Source organism: Schistocerca serialis, chromosome 8 (assembly GCF_023864345.2).
Source record: "Schistocerca serialis cubense isolate TAMUIC-IGC-003099 chromosome 8, iqSchSeri2.2, whole genome shotgun sequence".
Taxonomy (NCBI): Eukaryota; Metazoa; Arthropoda; class Insecta; order Orthoptera; family Acrididae; genus Schistocerca; species Schistocerca serialis.
In genome coordinates this window covers 267,716,829-267,735,049 of record NC_064645.1, presented here as the reverse complement: position 1 = coordinate 267,735,049, position 18,221 = coordinate 267,716,829, and positions in this window count along the sequence as shown.

The following is an 18,221-nucleotide window of genomic DNA, read 5'->3' as shown; positions in this document are numbered from 1 at the left end:
AGTTAAAAGTAGTTGTTCACAATCTGTTATGTAGATATAAAATAAGAATTTTGGTAATGAGAAATAATATAGCTGACCTTCAGAAACTGTTATGTAGCCTCATAATAACAATTTTTGTATTGAACACAATAAAGTTACAAATAAACTGCTGAATAACACAGACTTACATTTCTGGCAACCAACTGATTTCAGAAACAGCACATGTCCACAAACTTTGCATATTTAAATCATTATATAATCTAATCATTCCATCATTGAAAATAGTGTCTTAGACATCAACAGGAACTGTGCTGCTCAAAGTAAAATAGAGCTGTCAAAGAAAATAGAATACTCAGGACCACAAACTTATTTTTCCATTTTTTTCAAAATCAACATGCATGGATTAATGCTGTTTCTGCAATCAGTGATTCATTTGCAGCAAAGCGTTAAAAATGTCACAAACTTTTGTCTGATAACAGTTCTCATTCTGACAAAGCATTTATAAATAATATTCCATTTGGCAGACAAAATGATATAGCAACATACGTTAAATTGGAAATAATATGGAATACTAAGGCAAAATAAGGAAATATGCGGTATGTACAAGAGAGATTGACAGCAAAAAGTTCATGAAACATTACAGGGAGGTTTTCCTTTCCCAGTCACAATACAGGGTGTTTCAAAAAGAATACCACAACTTTAAAAATGTGTATTTAATGAAAGAAACATAATATAACCTTCTGTTATACATCATTACAAAGAGTATTTAAAAAGGTTTTTTTTTCACTCAAAAACAAGTTCAGAGATGTTCAATATGGCCCCCTCCAGACACTCGAGCAATATCAACCCGATACTCCAACTCGTTCCACACTCTCTGTAGCATATCAGGCGTAACAGTTTGGATAGCTGCTGTTATTTCTCGTTTCAAATCATCAATGGTGGCTGGGAGAGGTGGTCGAAACACCATATCCTTAACATACCCCCATAAGAAAAAATCGCAGGGGGTAAGATCAGGGCTTCTTGGAGCCCAGTGATGAAGTGCTCTGTCACGGGCTGCCTGGCGGTCGATCCATCGCCTCGGGTAGTTGACGTTCAGGTAGTTACGGACAGATAAGTGCCAATGTGGTGGCGCTCCATCCTGCTGAAATATGAATTGTTGTGCTTCTTGTTTGAGCTGAGGGAACAGCCAATTCTCTAACATCTCCAGATACTGTAGTCCAGTTACAGTAGCACCTTCGAAGAAAAAGGGACCAAAAACTTTATTGGCTGAAATGGCACAGAAAACGTTCACCTTAGGCGAGTCACGTTCATACTGAGTTGTTTCCCGCGGATTCTCAGTGCCCCATATACAGACATTGTGACGGTTGACGTTCCCGTTAGTGTGGAAAGTTGCTTTATCACTAAACACAATCTTTGAAACGAAAGATTCATCTGTTTCCATTTGAGCAAGGATAAAATCACAGAAATCGATTCTTTTATTCTTATCTGCTGCATACAGTGCTTGAACCAATTTCAGACGATAAGGTTTCATAACTAACCTTTTTCGTAGGACTCTCCATACAGTTGATTGTGGAATTTGCAGCTCTCTGCTAGCTCTGCGAGTCGATTTTCCTGGGCTGCGGACAAATACTTGCTGGATGCGTGCTACATTTTCATCACTCGTTCTCGGCTGTCCAGAAATTTTCCCTTTGCACAAACACCCATTCTCTATAAACTGTTTATACCAACGTTTAATACACTACCTATCAGGAGGTTTAACACCATACTTCGTTCGAAATGCACGCTGAACAACTGTCGTCGATTCACTTCTGCTGTACTCAATAACACAAAAAGCTTTCTGTTGAGCGGTCGCCATCTTAGCATCAACTGACGCTGACGCCTAGTCAACAGCGCCTCAAGCGAACAAATGTACAACTAAATGAAACTTTGTAGCTCCCTTAATTCGCCGACAGATAGTGCTTAGCTCTGCCTTTTGTCGTTGCAGAGTTTTAAATTCCTAAAGTTGTGGTATTCTTTTTGAATCACTCTGTATAATGGTAGTGTTATAAATTTGTGTAAACTGTTATGTTTTATTTTTAATTTTCTATTACTTCCTCATTCTGTTAATATCTTAAATATTCGTTTTCGAGTTTGGTGTAATTGTCTACCTATATGTTAAGGATAATGGAAACCAGCATCTTGTAGGTATTAGTAAATGGTCTCGCTTACCAATAATTTACGCATACTGGAAGTCGACTTCTTGTAGACATCAGCAAACGATCTTCCACAGACACTTGAATCTGTACAAACGTTTGTAGACAAATATTTATACCAACTGCTTGGTTCACCACAATCTGATTAAAAGCTGCATAACAGAATATGTAAAAATACCAACTTCCACTACAATATCTGATGGCAAAGCACTACAGACAAGATTTTGAAAATATTTATCTGTACAGTTGTGCCCAAAATAAAATTAGTGCATGTGTTACAATTGAGCAATTACATTGTTTTCTTTTCTGGAGACCCACAAACCTACAGAATAGTAGACTGGTCAATATCAACATTTCCTACACTTAAATTATTCAAAACACTTACAAACTGAGTCATGTCAACATCCAGAAACATTTTATTAGTGGCGCTCACATCATTCGTTACTAACTTACTTTCAGAAAATAAAATAAAACAGAAAGTTGAAGTCTTGAGCATGGCAAGAAATTCTAGTGATAATGAGCTGTCTTAGACATAGGACACTTTTACACTGCCTGTATGAAACCTAGTCTATGTGGATGGGCTTACAGCTGGACCATCTGCAAACAATGTTCCAGCAGACAAAGGCGAATGTTCACAGTCTTACCATGCCTGCTGTCAACAACATATTTGACATGGTATGTGAGTCTATAGGTAAGACTGGCAAACCGTTGGAAAATTAGTAATGTAAGACAGAAAGACGAAGAATAAAACAACAGATAATCGAACTTCCTTAATGTAGGCAGAAATGAACAAACTGAACACAATTCCCTTCATTTCTACATTTACACAGTTGCATACGTATAGTCTGCAGATAAGTGTTCACAATCATGAATTACTGATAGTGGTTCATGCATACAGTGAGTTTACATGGTGTAAATTATGAAATTGTCAAAGTTGCTAGAGTTTATTATTACAAATTTAAAACATTTGTGCATTTTATTATTGTTATTATAGTCATAGTAACCTGCAGCATGTTAAAAGTGTGGATGGTGGTAGCTTAATTTAAGAAGGGGAAGCAGTAACAACTGTGACTCCTCCCCCAGAACAGAAGTCTGTATCCTCCCATTCTATTGTTGTGAGAAGCATAGAATAACTGCTCACTCATCTCTGTGTGCATTGTAATTAGCGCAATTTCGTCTTTACAGTCCCCATGGGAATGATATGTAGGAGCTGTAACACATTCCTAGATTTCTTACATAACTGTGAATCTTGGAACTTTGTGATTAGTATCTCATTGGATAGTCATCATCTATCTTCAAGTGACGCCAATTCAAGTTTTTTCGCAGTATCGTAATGCTCTTCCATAGGTCAAACAAACAAACAGCCATTCATGAAGCCCTTCTTTGCTTATTTTCAATTTCCATTGTTAGTTCCATTTGGCACCAGTCCTATGAAATTTGAGCAATATTCTAGGATGAGTTGCACAAGTGTTTTGTAAATAATATCTTTTGTAGACTGGTTTTATTTTCCCATTATCCTACCAATGAACAGAAGTCTGCCACCTGCTTTGCCTATGTGAGTAGTTACACCCAGGTAGTTGTATGAGTTGAATTATTGGAAAGTGTATCATTGATGTTGTAGTCATAGACTACCACATTTCTGTATTTTTTGAAGTACACGGTTTTACACTTTTGAACATTCAAAACAAGTTTCTAATCCTTGTATCAAATTTAAATCTTCTTCAGTTCTGACTGAATATTTGAACAGCAGTTTTCAGTGGGACTTAGATAAAGCATCGTTTGCAAAAGGTCTGATGTTACTATTATGTCCATTGCCATGTCATTTACGTACAATATGAACAGGAATGGTCCTAATGAGTAGTGGGGTAATAATGGCATGAGCGCAATTTGTTTGTGACAGTCGCATATGTTCAGGGGCAAAATTGATTGATTTATGACCCACCTACCCCCTTAATCTATTGTTCTGCTAAGTGAATTACGACCTCCTAGGGATAATCTGTCCTTCTGAGAAACCCCCCACCCCTCCCCCTCCTCCCCATTCCCCTACAAACATCCAAATCTCCTACATACATGTACACTTTCAGGCCTGAGTTACTCGAAAAGCCTCCTCCCACTCTATCAATTTGATTGAATAATTAATTAAGACAATAAATGAATTAACTCCTCTCCCTCAGGGAAATGCCCCAGCCCTACCCTCCCACTCACCCCTGGAAATTGGCGGGCATCTGCTGGAGAGGAAGGATCTCACGGCAGGAAATTCAATTACACAGTGAAGGATATACTGCTTATTCATAAAATTCGATTTACAGGGGCTGTACCTCTTGCTCATCATTCTCTACTGTTTGAGAATACATAGAAAAGAAGTAATTAAAACGCTCGCTTTTTTCATTCCAATCACTCAAGGAATATCTTCAATGTAACTCACCGCACATCATTACACTGTTAAAATTTTTCAGTTGTGAAGCACAAGTCCACTGTCCACCAGGCCATAGAATGCGCCAGTGGGCAAGAGACCAAACTATGCCCACTCAGACCCCAATGACTGCTGTCAGCCACACCACACATGAGTTGCCTCATACAGTACATAGACTGGATGTCACACTAACCCTTGAACAAAAGCGTCAGGTGACAGCAGCCCTTTGATATTTGGTACCTGAGAAATTCCTGTTGAAACACTGCCCCTCCCCCCCCCCCCCCCTCTCCTCTCTCTCTCTCTCTCAAGTGGATGCTTCCTGTTTGTATGAACCATTGTATGAAAACACATATAGAGCAAGATGCCTCCCATCCCCCTCTCTACCATTCCCCTCCCTGCTCCCCCTTACCACTCATACAGACCTGGCATTAGTAGTTAGTACACCCCTTTGTTCTCACACCTTCACTGCTATGGTAACCTGTAACGGTTGGAACAAAGACATTCAAGAAGAAGTAAGTAGCATCTGTCATGTACGACACTAACCCAACCTTCACCCTGAAAAATGGAGTGGGTACCTGGTAAACTACCCCAGCTGTGATTGTCTTAGAAATAGTCCATCACTCTATCAGATTTACTGATGAATTAATTAAATCGATACCCTTTGTGGGCAACCAGTTTTTCCTTGCATCCAATTAGTGGATACTAGGACTGGTATATTTGATAGGATGTGATCCCACAACTGCCCGGTTTCCAAAACCCTACTGGATTTTTCCCCTTGCCTCCTAGTGTCATACCTCCTACCTCCATTACCTGCCCTCCTCCCTCCCTCTCCCTCTCCTGTAGGTAGTGATACCAGTTTTCCAGGCCTCTTCTAGCCTATCACTGATGGGTCACAAAGAGATCCATCTGCCACCAGTGATATACTGTTTCTCGTCTGCAGAAAACCGTCACAGATGCATAAAAGACTCAAAAGCAGGACGCTTCCTGTAAGTCATTAAACGTGTTTCTCGGAAAGACAGACCCCCCTGGAACAATAACGAAACACTTTCCTATTCGTCATGGATGAAGAACTCAATGGTCAATAGCAGAGTGCTTTTAAATGTTCTGGATATTCCGACACTGTCTGAAAGTGATCCTTGGCTAAGTAAAATTAGTCTTATGTAGGAAAAATATTGAAATAATACATCCCATGTAAATGAGACACACATGAATCTTTATACTAGCCGTCTCACACTGTGACGATCCACCTACCCTGCCACCTAACAGGTGGAGAGCAGTGTCCACACTTGCTAGTCTCCACTCCTGAATGCGGTTATAAACCATCATAACATATGTTTATTCTAATTCTTTAGGTAAACCGTCTGAAGTCTGTCCGGCAGACGTTTCAGATGCTCCACTGTGCTGAATAACAGCTTTGAGCTTTGTGTGAGTGGAAGGATGATATTCGTGCTGTACAGGCAGCAGAGGAATAGACACTAGAAGAATTTTACACAGATCACTTGCTCCTCATGGACTAACATACTGTGTATCTGCTGAAAGTGTTACCATTCCTAACAGCTCAATTGCTGTAATGTTATCTCATTTATTCTTTTTAAGAGAAGGTGACTGAATAAACACAAACACTCATTTGCTGTGTGAAGTATTATCATCACAAATTTTCCAGGTGTGATTCTTACACTTGCTGCAACAAATATTGTACTGACAGATCTCACCACACATCGTATAAAGGGTGTAGTCTTATACTTTTAAAACGAATACTGTGACAGTGCAAATAGTGGATATGAGACTACATCAATGAAAACTCCAGCTAAATAGTGTAAACTCCCTCTCCAGGTGTGATTCTTATGATTGCTACAATGGAATACTGTACCAACAGACTTCACATCATGTAAATGGTGTAGTCTAACACTTTTAAAATGAATGCTGTGATGGGAACAGTACAAACAGCGGTTATAGTTCTAAAATCAAGGAATCTCCAGCTAAATTAGAGTAATCTCACAGACGTGATACGAACTTATGCTTGCTACAATGATTATTGAACTGAGAACATTGAATTTTGCATTCAATGTACTGCAAAATAAGCATCTAAGTAAACCCTGCAGTCCTTAAACATACATTCAGCTAGCAATTTTCAAACACTTTGGTGAGTAGAAGACTTCATGAATAATATAATGCTGGCAGGACCAAACAACAACATAATAATAAATATTGAGCGAACATTTCAGGATGGATAGATGTGGTTTTCTAGGAAGTGGTACCAGAGTGTAACGTAGTCCTCCTACAAGTGAGCAACTACTTGAAAAAATAGGAACTTCTCTGTTCACTATGAGTGCAATCCATCCTTGGTTCTACAGAAAGGCAAAACATACACGAGTGCAACTGAAATAAGTGGGGACAGGGGCCAGTGCAACGTGGAAGTGGGGTGGATGGTTGAGTGTGGAGGACAACCCAACATCCTCAAAACTAAATAAAGTGTATAAATAAAAACTCTACCTTACGTCCTTCTCAAACAGCTCAGCACAGACTGCATCTTTTTCTTGCCAGTTCACAAGTGGGGAAGGATAAGGGAAGTGGGGGAAGGGGTAGTGGAGGAGGGAAGGGCAGGGTTGGGGAATTTCACAGGATGGGGAAAAGTGGTTCAGAACTGAACAAGTGTCCCTTTTCCCAGAGGGGTGGGGAGGGGTAAGGGGAGGATTGGGGGAAAACCACTCACCAGAACAATATGATAAGAAACCCTTGGGGCGAGGAGGGGTGGGGTTTACATGAGAACCAGTCAGAAGAACAATAGTTTAAGGTCATAAATCGATCAGCCACCACAATTTAATTAATTCGCATATCAGTTTGATATCAAAAGTGACCTCATACCCCCATTGCCTCAATACTTTCATTCAGTGTCCCTCTTCAAAAAATGTTCTGCGACCGCCGATTTTACATCTTGTTGTTGGTTTGTGTATTAGTGATGATTCTTGCACATGTCCCGCGCTGTGTGAATTGACCAGCTGATGTAAACCTTCTGACATTTTGTATATACTCTGCTTTGTAAGTCCCAAGTCTTCTTTGACAGAAACGAGAAGTGCCCTAATTTGGGAGGCAGGGAAACACAATCTTAATGTTAAAAATCTTTCAAATTCTTTCAGTTTTAAACTATGTGCTCCAAGCAGAAAGAATAAAAACCACTATCTATTCTCCTCTTCATGGGTCTTTGGGAATGATTCAAACACCATAGCCCAACAGATTTTCCTTAAATGCAGCCGTCAAATGTGAAGGTGCATGCGTTAAACTTTCCCCATCAGAAATAGCATATGCTCTGTGTACGGCACTCCTAAGGCCGCCATTGTGTTCATATAGTGAATGACAGCTCTTAGCTTCAGATACCTCTCAGTATGTGTTGGCTTTTGGTGCTTCCTATGTCCAAGAACCACCTTGTTTTTTGTAAACCATGACAACCAAACATGGAAGCCTCCCACCACTTATGACCTCCCCAATAAATTTAATGCTCAAATGAAGACAGCTATAGTGGTCCCAAAATCAGTTAAGGTTAGAATGACCAAGACCAGACAGATACGTTATTGTCATGTGTTTTGGTTGCCAAGACCAGATTGTATGGTTTGCGTCAGATACATAAGGAAGATGTACATTTACGCCCTAAAGTTAGTAATTGGTAACATTCACTTACAACCTGGCGAAATACTTAAAATCTGTTGTTAGCCTATGTGGTAAATGTGAGCAATATATCTCCAGTCTTGTGGATTTTATCACAGCTAAAATATTTCAGGCTGGATCCTTCAGATTTACTAGTGAATTCTTATGAAATATCTCTATTTGCATGAGTTCCACTGGAACAGTCTTTGAGTATGATTAGTGAAAAACTGGATGAGGGATTAGTGAAGCTTTGTCATCATCTGCTGAGATCCATGTATTTTTTATTTAATGACAACATTTTTTGACAAAGTGTTGGAGAAGCAGTGACTAGCCCTTTATCACTCATAGTTGCCAATTTATTTATGGAGGACTTTGAGGCTAGGGCTTTGCGGACTTCATCTTTGGAACCAATGCACTTTTTGACATGTGCTGATGATATCCTTTACCTTTTATGATACTTCACATCATGACTTCATCCTAGCACTAAATTTACCATGGAAGCCGACAGTGATGAGAAACTTCCAATTTTGGATATCATGTCACTCTGGGATATGGTGTCCATCAAAAGCCAGCACGTATTGACTGGTATCTGCATGCTAAGGGCTGCCATGCAACATACCAAAACAATAGCACCCTTCAGACTGTGGTATGCAGGACATATGCTATTTCCGACACATGCAATTTAATACAGGAACTTGCACGTTTTATGTCTGTGTTTAAGAGAAGATACTCTGGGAAGCAGATTCATCAGGCTGTCCATCTCTGTAGGTGCACAAAAAGGAGCATAGATCTGTAGCCTTTAGTCCTTATGCTGGCAGTGTATCGTTTAAGGTTAAGAATATCGCCGCATCATGATGCTACAACAACCTGAAAATCTGGCAGTAGTAGAACATTATTTAAACAAGGAAGAGGGGATAAAATTTCATGAGACCTTGATAGCTGCTAGGTTTTCCAGTTTTTGGAACAGTACAGTTTGATTCTTGTAAATAAGAAAACAGCAACCAGCTGCAATTGTAATGTTAGTTATTTCCACAAATAGTGCAACTGCTGGTTTCAAACCGACGGGATCATCATCAGACATCTGTTCACATCTGTATGCCATTTGATAAAGTTTGTTGGGTCTTCATTCCCCATTATGGTGAAAGATTCTTAGTATGGTGGTGCCCTATAGTAAAATGTAACTGCCATTAATAATGATTGAACACAATGTAAACAGATCTTTGTGGTTGAGCTGTTGTAGTTATATTTTACTTACATTAAAAACCCTGTGACATTATGTTGCAGTGTTGTTTGCTAGTGTTCACAAAATACTGTAAAGTACTGTATACAAAGAACTTGTTCGATTTTATATGTATCACATAAAGCTCCACATACACAACAAAAAGTTTTGGCCACATGAGAGAATGTATACAAAGATGGCGATATCACAAATACAACACTGCCAAATAAATTTTCTCTCAGAGACAATAGGTACATTGATTTACAATAGAAATTTACAAAGAATAAACACTAAATTATAATATTTTACATCAAATAAGCATTAATTATAAATAAAGTAAATACATGTAGAAACCAGTATGGTGGAAAATGTTACTTAAATGATATTATATAAATATTGTGGTATACATAGGAACAAAATAAAGGGCGAGAAATAAGTCTAAGTAACTAAATAAACATTACATTAGTCGATACTATACTAACATATGATGCCAAGTTGAAAGTTTAAATTTATTTGATATTTGTGTTAACATATGACTGACCAAGCTGTTATACTTTTGTGTAGTGGTTCAATTTGAGTTACTATCTATGTTGTTATCAAAGGAGTAGTGTTTATTTCTGTTTCAGATAAGAAAATAGGTGAATGAAATTTTGTAAAAAGGCAGCATTGGCTAAGTCTGTTTGCTGAGAATATGATGTGGTAATTTCCTTCAGTGGACATATATTTCTATGTCTCAGCACAATGCCACACATGAATGTTGTCTTTAGTGTGTTTTACTCCATGTCTGTTAAGAGTTATGTGCACACATCAAGAAAGTTTTGCATCACCTCAGTTCTGAGAATTCCGGAACCTGTACAGAAAATTGGAATACAGATCAACATAAACATCATTTCTGCCATTTTTATTGCTCATGAAAACCACACATTTCATGCTGTACCAGCACACAGCGAGACCTTCAGAGGTGGTGGTCCAGATTGCTGTACACACCGGTACCTCTAATACCCAATAGCACGTCCTCTTGCATTGATGCTTTCCTGTATTCGTCGTGGCATACTATCCACAAGTTCATCAAAGCCCTATTGGTCCAGACTGTCCCACTCCTCAACAGCTACTCGGCGCACATCCCTCAGAGTGGTTGGTGGGTCATGTCGTCCATAAACAGCCCTTTTCAATCTATCTGAGGCACGTTCGATAGGGTTCATGTCTGGAGAACATGTTGGCCACTCTAGTCGAGCAATGTCGTTATCCTGAAGTAAATCATTCGCAAGATGTGCACGATGGGGGCACGAATTGTCGTCCATGATGACGAATGCCTCGTTAATATGCTGCTGTTATGGTTGCACTATCGGTTAGAGGATGGCATTCATGTATCGTACAGCCGTTATGGCGCCTTCCATGACCACCAGCGGCGTACGTTGGCCTCCCATAATGCCACCCAAAAACATCAAGGTACCTCCACCTCTTCACCTTGCTGCACTCGCTGGACAGTATGTCTAAGGCGTTCAGCTTGACCAGGTGGCCTCCAAACACATCTCTGACGATTGTCTGGCTGAAGGCATATGCGACACTCAACAGTAAAGAGAACGTGATGCCAATTCTAAGTGGTCCATTTGGCATGTTGTTGGGCCCATCTGTACCACGCTGCTTGGTGTTGTCATTGCAAAGATGGACCTCGCCATGGACATCAGGAGTGAAGTTGCACATCATGCAGCCCATTGCGCACAGTTTGAGTCGTAACACGACGTCCTGTGGTTGCACGAAAAGCATTATTCAACATGGTGGCTTTGCTGTCAGGGTTCTTCCGAGCCATAATCCGTAGGTAGCGGTCATCCACTACAGTAGTAGCCCTTGGGCGGCCTGAGCGATGCATGCCATCGACAGTTCCTGTCTCTCTCTGTATCTCCTCCATGTCCAAACAACATCGCTTTCGTTCACTACCAGACGCCTGGACACTTCCCTTGTTGAGAGCCCTTCCTGGCACAAAGCAACGATGTGGACCCGATCGAATCGCGGTATTGACCGTCTAGGCATGGTTGAACTACAGAATACATGAGCCGTATACCTCCTTCCTGGTGGAATGACTGGAACAGATCGGCTGTCGGACCCTCTCCATCTAATTGGCGTGCTCATGCATGGTTATTTGCATCTTTCGGCAGATTTAGTGACATCTCTGAACAGTCAAAGGGACTGTGTCTGTGATACAATATCCTCAGTCAACGTCTATCTTCAGGAGTTCTGGGAACTGGGGCGATGAAAAATTTTTTTTGACGTTTAGACATTACAAATGTAGATTTTGATGGGTGTTCCAAATATGTGGTACAAAAATGTTCTTTGAGCCAAATCTCGAAGCTTCTCCCAGTTTTTCCCGTATAGTAGGAGGAGCAACTCTGGCATCAGCGTTTATTTTTGATCTGTTGTATGCCAATTGTTATTCCTTGAATAGTGGTTGATGTTAGTGGTTTGAGTGGAAGCTTATATGAAGGGCATGCAGTAAGTAAGGCAATATATTTTTTTTTCTGAAAGCATGTTGGTTTTATTTAGGATTCCAATAAACCATATTATTCCCTACTCTCTTGGCTACAAAACCCCATTTTTCCACACAATCTCCATTCAATGTGTCGGCCTTACACCACCTCCTGGGTGGTCCTGTATGCTGCATGATACCACTCTACTGGTCACGCCAGAGCCAACGTCTTGCTGCATCAATAACCTCCACATCGTCCACATACTGCTTTCCTACGGAGTGTATCCTTCATTGGGCCATATACCACACAGATGGTCCTTTGTTGCTTTTTATCATCTTTCGTTAGGCGATGAGGAATCCAGTGGGCACACATCTTTGAGTACCCAACTATTGGACATCCAGTTAAGCATCGACGTGGTTGTGATCCATCGATAACCTTGAATGACAGTGTCTGCACATTTCAACATTGCAGGAGTCATAGGAGCGTGCAACTGACCTACATGTTTGCGCGATCTTGTTGTGATAATGACAGACGCCTCATCCAACGACTCACCATGCTTTTGGTTCACAATCAGGTCTCCGCAACATTCAGTCAGCGCCTGTAAATGTCTGGGATGCTCTGGTTTTCTGCAAAAAGAAATCTAATTACAGTCAGAAAATCTAAGACGGCTCTGGTAGAACAGTGCAGTAGGACTTCAGTCTAAGCTATAAAGCAGATTTGTAACAACTCACATAGTAAAGAATGCAAAGCAAAAGTGTGATAAAAGGCATCCTGTGTGTGAAATGTAAATTCTAGTTATAAAATTTTTGAAAACATTATCAGCGATCTTTAAAATTAAAATTTAAAGATTAAAAACAGTCTTGATCGCAACTTTGGAATAACTGCAACGCTGGAAAAACTGCTCCAGTGTCGAGGGTCGGCGCAACTTGCACCACAGAGTCCACCCACCGTTCTGGGGTCTGAAGATGGTTATTAAATAGAATCGAAACCGGTCACTCCAATAAAAATAAAAAGTTGCGATCAAGACTGTTTTTAATCTTTTAACTTCTGGTCACATGAAAAGTATGAACATGTGAATCTCAAGTTCATAAATAATAATGTTAGGTGGTCATGTCGTAACTGTATTAGTGATGAATACGATAAATTCGAAAGACGAAATAATCATGTTACTGAATAGTAGCATTGAGGCTCTCAGAGAAGAAATAGTAATCTTGAAGCAAGAGAACACGAAACTATTTAATGAAAAACGTATACAGTTTCGTAGAAACAGTGATGGAAAATGGCCACAAAACAAATTCAAAGTGTTAAAAGTGATGAGCAAACCGAATAAGTAATAATAATGACGAAGATCATATAGAAAGAAATATAAAATATGTTGAAGCTAGAAATAAATATAAGGGGATTGCGGTAACGTACAAAAACATAAGAAGAAAGCATCAAGCAAGTGACAAACAAAGCGCCAGAAACGACTTAATAACTGGCGATTCACTAATTAAAAACGTTGCAGTACCGAATACTAAAATAAATGTCCGCCCAGGTATAAGTATACCTCAATTAAATAATAACTTCAAGAACATGCAAACAAAATGCATTCCCGCGGGTAAACCGCAATGAAAACTATAAAGCCACTTTCATCCATATAGGGACGAAATCACTTCGAAACAGCAGCGAAGAAGAAATCTAATACGAAGCACGAAATCAAAGCCGGACAGTGAAAAACGTATACCTAGCATCAAAGCTAAGTTTAAGCAGTATCCTGCACGGAATATCAGTAACTGAAAAATACATAAACATGATAAACAATCGCATCAGAGAGCAGTGCAACTGACATGGTGCAGTTTTTGTGGATTCTAATGAACTTGTTAGTGATAAATGTTTTGGACAAGATGGGATACATCTAAACAGGCTATGTTCGGTTACATTCAGCGATATTTACAGTGATATTTGTAATATCATACTTAGTTGGTAAACTAGAATGCAGACATGAGGGTGTAAAAATTAATGTAAATAAACAAACAGCGTTGCAAAATAGATGCCATTAAGAATATTCAAAAAAGTAACAATACATTATTAATGCACTTGAACACAAGTCGGTTAAGTTCAAACTATACAAATGAAAAGAAACAAAACTTGACGACTTGCAAATCATTTTCTCAGACATACCAAATATCAAAGTTGCGTGCTTGAATGAACACTGGCTTACAAAGGACAGTATCAAAATCTTAAATAACGTTGTTAATTTCAATGTTGCTAGCAGCTTTTGTAGGAGTAATTTAACTTGGGGAGGATCAAGCATAATTGTGGAAAGATCAATGAAATATAAAGCAAGATTGTATTTCGATTCACTTAATGAAGAATGTATATTAGGATGCTGCTGTGTACAGAATTCCAAGTGCAGAAATAACGAAACAATTTTTGTCGAAATTCCAGTGTTTAGATTTAGGACTTTCCAATCATTGTGCTCTGTTTATGAAGCTACCAAAAACATTAGAACCTTGCTCCAAAATAACCTGCACCATATTCCAGTTCAGCACAGAAAATATGAACTTATTCCATCACAGAATAAAAATGAGGTGGCTACAACCCTGTCTCACTCCCTTTCCAACCACTACTTCCCTTTCATGCCCTTTGACTCTTATAATTGCCATCTGGTTTCTATACAAATTGTAAACAGCCTTTCGTTCCCTTATTTGACCCCTGCCACATTCAGAATTTGAAAGAGAGTATTCCAGTCAACATTGTCAAAAGCTTTCTCTAAGTCTACAAATGCTAGAAACGTAGGTTTGCCTTTCCTTAATCTATATTCTAAGATAAGATGTACAGTCAGTATTGTCTCACGTGTTCGAACATTTCTACAGAATCCAAACTGATCTTCCCCAAGGTCGTCTTCTACCAGTTTTTACATTCGTCTGTAAAGAATTCGTGTTAGTACTTTGCAGCTGTGACTTATTAAACTGATAGTTCAGTACGTATCACAGCTGTCAGCACCAGCTTTCTTTAGGATTGAAATTATTATATTCTTCTTGAATTCTGAGGGTATTGCGCCTGTCTCATATATCTTGCTCACCAGATGGAAGAGTTTTCTCATGACTGGCCCTCCCAAGGCTATCAGTAGCTCTAATGAAATGTTGTCTACGACCAGGCCCCTGTTTCGACTTATGTCTTTCACAGCTCTGACGAACTCTTCACGCAATATCATATCTCCCATTTCATCTTCATCTACATCCTCTTCATTTTCCATAGTATTGCCCTCAAGTACATCGCCCTTGTATAAACCCCCTATATACTCTTTCTTTCTTCTCTCCTTTCTTTGCTTAGAACTGGTTTTCCATCTAAGCTCTTGATATTCATACAGATGCTTCTCTTTCCTCCAGAGATCTCTTCAATTTTCCTGCAGGCAGCGTCTATATTATCCCTAGTGACATATGCCTCTACATCCTTACATTTGTCCTCTAGCAATCCCTGGCAGCTACAGAGCAATCCAGCTTAAAAACTGGAAATGTTTAGGATATCCATAATCCTACACCAAAATGACAAACATGGTAATTATAGGAACGGCTAAGGAAATGCTGACTGACTATAAAATAACTTCCAGCTGCTTCAATAAACCTTTGAAGGTAACAGTGGGAAGCAGTGGAAGAATGAAACATGACACCATTCAGGTGACATAGTCTGGTTTACTGATGAGTCGAAAACAAAGATATGGGGTAAACACTAGACTAGAGAGAGTAATTACTCTAGTGACTCTGGTCATGGTATTCCAGGCAGAGAACTTGCATAGGTGCTACAAGGATGGTGACATCTAGATTTATTCAGACAGCCGAGCAGCTGAGAAATCTCTATCAGTCCCTGCAATGAGATCAAAGATGTTGCAGTCTGCCATGACCCCTTATGACACGGTGGAGCAGTGGTGTAATCAAACCCACACAGCTGGATCACTAGACAGTGTTTAGAGTATTGGACTAAGACCAAAAACATAAATATTCCAAGCTAATGATGCCAAAGCCATTCTTTAAGAGAAGTTCTGAAATCCTAGGATTAAGCACAAAACAGATTAAAATCATGGTACTAGTGCCAGAGACTGGCCATGGGAAGTTTGAGAAACTTTTACACATGACAGGTATAGAGAAAGAAGCACCTTAGTGTAGACTATGTGGCTAGGAGGTTGAAACCACATCACATTTAATCTTCAGTCACAGAGCTTTGGAGGTCAAAAGACACAGAAAATGCTGGTCATTAATTCCTGAAAAAACTGTGTCTAATAAAGAACCAGTAAAGGGTCTCCACTACTCTTTGAAATACTGGCTGGCCTTTCTAGAATGACAGGGAGAGAAGCTATGGCTGAGACTAGACCACTGTTGTTTTATCTCCCTGTATATTTCATATTCAAATCATATTAACTCGTTAAACAATGTTCAGAATGCATACATACATCCTTCCCACCTTATCCATAGTATTTTTTTCTTTCTGTGTATCAAGTAACCTCTGTAGAGCTGACCTCTTCAATCTTAAGGAACAGTTATTTAATGAGAATTGTTTTATTAATTTACGTTCTTATTTATGCACAGTGATAGCTTTTCTTCATCTGGGTACTGTGATACCTAACCAATTTTTCGTTTTCATATATCTGACCTTTTTTGTTGAAAACACTAATGAAAGAAAAAATGTCTAAATCCTCAGGGAATATGGTTAATATGTCACTTAAACATAGTAAACGATACAATAAAGACAGATTATAATAACTGTAATTAGTTGCCTCTTCATCTCTATCACTATATTCCTTACTGTTAACATTCCAAAAACATTTTTGAGTACCACATATTTCGATAAACGAACTCTCTAGACCAATGGAGCATATATTTGTGGCAATTTCTGTTTAAATGCTACAGTTTTACTGATGATATGTGATTTATGAACAACTCTGACTCACAGTTTCAGCACATCTCATATTTGCACAAATTTCTATTTCACACTTAACTATCTACCTGTGAGGATGAGATGTGCGCAGACAGATCATTGCGTCTGAACCTGCGTTATTCTCGCCGTGCTCACCATTGTTTCTGATTACTGCAGACGTTACTTTACTTTGCTACAAATCGTGTTTCTGTATAGGGTCTTGGTATGTACTCCTCCATTAAAATCATTCTTTCTTCTAGTTTCATAATTGTCAACTCGCTGTTCGAAAATGGGAAAGAAGTAGGGACGATTCTCACGAATGTTTTTAGGTATGAATTAAATGTCTCATCTAGTGTGTTCTTGGTAATTGGTCGATGAAATGTTGACAAAATTAGGGCCAATTCCTAATGACTGTCACATCACATGATGTACTATCCCATCAAAACATTGTACAATGCTTGTCAAATAGCAGCATCCACACTAGCTGTCCCATCACGTCACGTCACGGAACCGTCAAGGTTTCTCGGGAAGGAAGTTTTGCCAGCTGACATCATCTGCCCGTTTTTGATAACGTGATCCCCATGTTAATTTCCTCTCGTTATGGGGTCAGGATCAGATCTTTGTGGTGGTTTTTGTTGTTAATATCAGTTCATTTTTGCTCATTATGCGTTATAAATTGTTTTGTTTCGTTATCTCATTTGTTGAAGTATATAATAAATGAAGAAAGATTAATTGGAGCAGTGAGGCAGCAGTCTGAATTGTACAACATGAGTGTACTAAATTACGTACTCTCTACTACATTTGGAAAGTAGTTTTTTATACATACCAGTACAGTATTTAATATCTTATAGTGAAATGCATTGCAACATGGCTCCAACTTAAAGTGAAAAAAGTACTATGGGTAGAATCAGATTGACTAATAGATGGAATTTATTTGTTTGGCATTTCTACCGTTTCACAAAGAAATGGATTGAAACTGTTAGCCAATGTGGGTTGTTTCTTTAAATATGTTTGTGGCAGGCTTATTTACTGTTAAGTAATTCACTGGATTGTGTGTGAAACGGCTTAGCCAGCGTCAGTGGCCAACAATATTTACGTGGTCTCACTGCCTAACCCCAAGACAAGTTCTTGAACTATTAAAAGCCAAATGAAATACGGAAAGGTAACCTACAAATCTCGAAGGGAAAAGTATTGAGGGATGTATGACTACTGCACAAAAATTTGCGGTAGACAAGCAGCTCAACCTCAAACCAATTTTTTGCAGAATGTGATGGCTACTCGTAACACAGTGCAACTTTTAGTAACTCTGGGTTCAGTTTGACGTAACAAATGAAAAAAAATTGTGCTTGGACTTCCTAAAATATAAAACGAAGATTCATCTTTCTCGAGTTCCTTGTATAATGTGTGAAGTTCCC